This window comes from Cricetulus griseus, chromosome 8 (genome assembly GCF_003668045.3).
Source record: "Cricetulus griseus strain 17A/GY chromosome 8, alternate assembly CriGri-PICRH-1.0, whole genome shotgun sequence".
Classification (NCBI taxonomy): Eukaryota; Metazoa; Chordata; class Mammalia; order Rodentia; family Cricetidae; genus Cricetulus; species Cricetulus griseus.
Genome location: NC_048601.1, coordinates 94,528,154 through 94,534,153, shown reverse-complemented (window position 1 = coordinate 94,534,153; position 6,000 = coordinate 94,528,154).

Sequence of the window (6,000 nt, the reverse complement as noted above, 5' to 3'; positions counted from 1 at the left end):
CAGCTGGGTTACTACAGAGTTCTGGAGTCAGGAAAGTGTGTCATCATGAAAGCCAAATTCTTCAGCAGAGGTGAGGTGAAGACCAAAGGTGTTGGGAGTGCCTGTGTCCTAGTGGTTTGAAACCACACAGGGAGGTTCATTAATAAATGAATAAATGAAGAAGTAAAGAGCAATAGAGGAAAATATGTGGCTACAACCCCTGAGCTTACAAGATCACACCGGTGCACACACACAAACATGTATACACACGTAAGAAGTCCATTGAGTCCAGACACAATGGCTCCCACTCATAATCTCAAGATTTAGGAGACACAGGGAGAAGGCTGAGTTGAAGGCTGGCCTGAACTGTGCAGTGAGTTTCAAGATAGCCAAGATTATGTAACATGACCATGATTTTTTAAAAAAGAAAACAAAAATGAATATTATTTTGTCAATCTCAGCCCTTGGAAACAAGGAAGAAGTGGGCATCTCCCATGGGGAGCTGTAGTGTGCAGGACACAGTGGCCGTACAGAGGAGTGCTGCTGTGTCCAACAGTCTGAGACATACGAAGTTACAAAACTGACGCTCAGAGCACAAGAGAGGCCTGCGCGTCCTGAAACAACAAGCAAGCCATATCCAGGGGTGTGTTAACAGGTGCCAGTGGCTCAAGTATGTCACTCCAACTACTTGGAAAGCTGAGGCAGGAGGATGGCAAATCAAGGTCCACCTGAACAAATTAGATTCTGTCTCAAAACTGAAAAGAAGGCCCAGTGGTAGAACCCGTGCCTAGCATGTGTAAGGCCATGGGCTCAAGCCCCGAGTACCGTAAAAGGGGGTGCGGGAGAGGAAAGAGAAAAGAGAGGAGAAGGAGGAAAAAGGAAGAGGGAGAGGAGGAAAAAATGAAGAAAGAGAAGCTTGCCACCTGTTGAAGTTTGATGTGATGTCTCAGAAAGCCCACAGTTATTTCTCTGACCAGTGAATTATGCCTTCCGTCGTGGGCTACATATGCACTAGGATTTTCTCCCTGCATGTGAATCAAAACAATGAGTTGTACAAGCATAAGTAAGAATCCTGCCATCTTCTGTAAGTCAGTCCTTAAAGAAGTGATCAAAAAGTAAAAAATATCACTCTTCTTTCTTGGGGCTTATCTTCTTCTATTTGGGGGTTTAAAACAAATATTCATCAAAACATTGTCACTGAAAATGATTAGATTCACCAATGTATTTTAAACATTGCAATTTCCAACACAGTAAATATCAATAGATAGGCTGTAAATAAGCAAATGTACTTTCAGGTTCTCATTAACTTTTAAGCGTGTAAAGAAACCAAAAAGTGTGGGGTGTTGGGGCCCTGCTGCTGCATGCCAGCCACACCAAGCTCCTGAAGCTCACCTTCAATGGCGAGCCTGACAGTCACCAAACTAACAAGTTGGACAGCTTGTCCTTTCAAGTTGGACAGCTGTCATGGTATCTCTAGACCAGTGTGTGTCCAAGGATCCAGAGGGAGATTGTTCTTGTGCATCAGGAAAAGCTATGACTAAAGGACAACCCCCACACCACACCTTCACCCTCTAACGCCCCCCCTGTCCCCACCCAGTGAGGGAATGGTTTGGTGGCCCAGGACTCACAAGATCAGATAAGGCTGCCTATGGAAGAAGGCAGAGGGTGGAGAGCCTCAGGCCTCCAAGGTCAAGGTAAAAGTGTGCCAATGCAACTGGGTGAGTGGGTAAGACTGGGACGGCCACCAGAAGCTGGGCAATGGGACTCAAAGCCCGCTAGAGCCTGCAGGGGGAGTCTCAGCTGACAGCTCCACATTGAAGCCTCATTTCAGAGAGGTGGGTGGGCAGTCATTTGGTGGGAGTTCAAGACTCTGCCGCTTCTTGGCTGCCGGCAGGAGTAGATGAGAGAGGAAGTGGTCAAATTCAAGAGAAAACATCAGAGTTGCATGTTTTGACTTTCCCTAGGCTGCCATAGCATCTGATCCACTCCTGTGGCTGGAGAGGTGAGTGAGGGCGGTTCAGCCGCTGAGAGAATTTAATGTGAGGACCTTGGGTGAAAGGGCGGGGCATAGCCAAACTCCAGGCTTCCGCCTCCCTGCCCAGGAAGCCCTGTCTAGGCCTGGTTGCTCGTTCCTGGATAGAATGGTTATTCCCTGCTAGTGGAGCTGGAACTGAGCTCGCTCTGATGGGTCCAAGGAAGAGAAAGCAGCGTTCTGCCCCATGGGTGTTCTTGTCCGTGCCGTTCCGTTCCGGCTAGGTTCCTCTTCGAAGCCCTTCCCATCTAGCCAGATGCTTAGCCATTTAGACTTTATCTGTGTCTTCATTGGATGGCAGGCCTTTCCCCAAACAATAGCTTTTAAACGAGGTGTCCGGATCTCTTGCTACAGTGATTTTCCCTCTGGGCCACTGAGGATGAGAAGGGGCGCCGATCCGTAATCTTCTCTAACCTCTGACCTCTGCCGACTCCCCATCGCTTCCCCTCCCCTGCCCTCCCCCTTCTCCAGGTTTCTCTAGGAAAATAGCATACAAACTTAAAATCTACACGTCAGGGTGCTCAGGAGGCAACGACTAGGAGGGAGGCATTTCTTCCCAGGTGGGAGACTCAGATGCCCCTGAAACTCAGCTGGCCAGGGAGAACCCTACGCGCCTGCAGGTCGATATCTGAGGATCAATTCCTCCTTCTAAAGGGGCGGCGGAGGGTTCAGCTGAGAATGAGGTGGGGAGGCGGCGCCTGCACCCGCCGAGGACCGTTGTGGGTGTCCGCTCCTCCCGTCCCCTCCTCCATTACGAGGACACCGGCGAAGCAATCAAACCACGACGTTAATTTTAAAAGGTGCGAGTTGGCAGTGAGGGCCTTGAAACACACGGCTGTTCAGGGTGGAGACTTTCGTTCCGGAAGCAGCCAGATCAGGTCTCAGGCTGTAAGCCTTTGCCCAGGGTCTCGCGGAGGGGGGACTGAAGGGGGGTGTCAGCGGGAGCTGTGTCACCAAGGTCCGTGTTGGGAGAGCCTTCTAGTTTTCGGGTGGGTGGGTTAGTGCTATTAGAGTCAGTGCCACCCCGGAGGGCCACCCTTTCACTGAGCCCTGACAACAGGCTTTGAAGTTGCAGTCTTTGCTCTGTCCCCCTCCGCTGTCCCGCCCTGCCCAGCGCAGCACCGCCGAGTCCGCCCGCCGTAGCCCCAGCTTTGTCGCTAAGCGCTTATTGCCGGCGCTCATTGGACCACGTCGGTGGGGCGAGCACAGCCCTCTGATCTGTGAGCTGGGAAGAGCTCAGTGGTTCATTCACAAATCCTCGCCTAGCGGTCCCTAGATGTGACGGGGGGGGGGGAGGGGTAGACGCAGGGGAGGGGGCCTTATTTCTGTCGTGTCTTCGTTTCCAGTAGGCCCTTCAAGACACGAGATGGGGGTGGGGGTGGGGGTCGGGTAACTGGGGCCAATAGTGTCTTAGTCCTTAGTTTTGACTGCCTAGCCCAGGGCTTGGGTACTCCCGGACAAACTCCTCCTCCCTAGAAGGCAAGGGCGAGCCCTAGCGTCTTGCTTCAAGCCAGGGGAGGCAAGTGTAGACCTCCATACCCCTCCCAGGACTCCCTCCCTCTTTGGGCATCTCGGTGTATACACGAAGTCACTAGGAATCACTCCTAAACTGCTTGCCCAGGAAGTTGCTGCCGGAGCAGATGAGTGGGTGGCGGATAGCCACAAGGATTTGATTTTCTCCACTCTTGGTGGAAACTTACTCATTGTCTCCCTGGGAATCTGACACTAAAAGCTCAGGCGAAGGGATTCCCGTAACCAGCTTGGTAAAGCCGAGTGGGGGAGAATGAAATTAGGAGACCGGAAAGAGCAGCTGTGCTCCGGAGACTGCTAATTTGGGGAGGAGAGGCTGGATCACTGGCTCCTTCCCGAATGAAGAGAGCTCTACCCACCCATCGACCCACACGCACCGCCACCCACCCTAGCAACACACTGTCAGCTCGCGCTGACGCGAGCACACGCGGGACGAACTCACCCGGGCTGAACTCGGCCACTGCCCCCAGGCTAGCCCGGGCGGTCTGGCTCTCCGCTGGACAGAGGAGCTCTTTGCTCCGCTTTGCCGTGCTGCATCATTCCACAGGGAAGTGGGGAGCGTGGGGCCCCTCTCCTCCGGCTCCGGCCAGTAGACAGGACCGCTGCGGGAGCCTGGGAACGCTCCTGTCCCTCAAGCCAAGAGCCAGGGTAAGCCAGTACCGGGCGTCCCCTCTCCTAGCTCCACCATCACTTCCGAGAATTGCAAGTACCTGGTTCCCCAGAGAGGGAGCTCTCCTTCAAGCAGCAGGGTCGCCGCTTTTTTCCCCCCTCTTGGTTTTGTGTTTTCTAGAAGTTTCCAATATGAAAAAGAAAATATTCCCGGAGAAGGGTTACAAGCCTCTAATTAGGCTGTTCTCGGACCCCGTCCTATCGCGTTCGGGGGGAATCTTTATCCCAAATCTCTTCTGGCTTCTGGCTCAGGAGAAAGCCCAGCAATGAAGTTTCCAAACCAAAGAGACCTCATTCAGCGTTGTATTTTCAGGCCATAGCCTTCAGGGTTGCTTTGCCGGAGGCTCTGCTGAACTTGTGCAGAAGGCCTTAAAGCTTTAAGTGTAGCCCAGCGTGTGACCTTTGTTTAAGAAACCTGTGCTTTGCCTACCGAACGCATTATGATTTTTTTTGGTACTAGGCGGAAAGCGGACAGAGGGAACCCCTCCCCCAGGCGCGACGCCCAACACCTGCAACCCAGAGGCCGCAGCAGGCTTCCAAGGTCAGCCCTGGCAGGGCAGACTGCGAACTAAAAATGGGCAGCTAATTAGAAGAGCTCGCATTTCTTGCTCCTGATGGATGGGGGAGTGAAAATCCTCAGGAATGTAAGGGCATTAGCTACGAACCTGGGATATCCTTGGCATATCCCATTTCTTTCTCCAGGCCGTGTTAATTCTCCAAATGGTGTAGAGTTGCTCACCTTTGCCTTCTTCAGAGGGGCTGTTTGTCTTATGGGATTAGCTGATGAGAGACACACAAAATCCAGAAACACCCCAAAATAAAATGGTCACAACACAGGCTCCTAGAGAAAGCAGGAATCTTCCCTGGGTTTTGCTTTCTTTGGAGTTAGGGGGTGCTGGGATGGGAATAAACGGAGAGGTACTCTTACTGAGAGTCACGCAGTGGTGTCCCATCCCTGCTGACAGTGAGATAGGACATCTGGCTAGGGTAAGGTGGGCCTTGGCAAACTCTGGGGACTAGAGGTGTGACACTAGAGCCCATATAAGTGAGTCCATGGAGGTCATGACTGGGGCTTTGTGCTTGGAAAAAGGTCGCTATGCTTTGATAGCGTTGCTTCTGATGTTAACACTGGAATTGCCTGGACGCAGGGACTCCCCCCCACACATACTGCTCGTCTAAGGATGTGCACAGGTCAATGAAAAGAACACTAAAGAAATTATCAACTCTGCTGGACTCAGAGGTGTTAGGCAATGGTTTAACGAATGTAAAAAATTCTGAGTTGAATGAACTGCTTATTCACATCTTTATATTTGATAGGGTGGAAATTAGTTACTTCTATTATTCTGATTTATTCGTTTAAAAACTTTTCTCCCTCAAGTTAACCAAGTCCATGCAAAGTGAGTTCCTTTTCGGAAAGGGGATAATGTGTGGGTAGCATCTTCTCCCAATGGGGCTAGCTAGCATTCAAACAGATAGATGTAGGTAGTTCAGCTGGGCCCACCCAGATGGTTAATGTTAAACCTGTACTTATAGACTAGCCTCTCAGACAGTATTTCCCAAAAAATTCAGAAAGCCACCTTTCTGCGATACCCACAGGAGCCTGAAGAGATGGTTCTGCCTGGTGAGTCCACACTACGATTCTCTCTTGAACTTCTTGCTCAGTCCCCACCCCAACCAAGAGGAAGATGGTAGGTACCCAGCACCTATGCAAGTGGAGTCTGTTAGATTTTCTCAAAACTCGTAACGTCAAACCATTCCTTCTAGTTTGGGAGTACTTTGTTGGCTGGGCC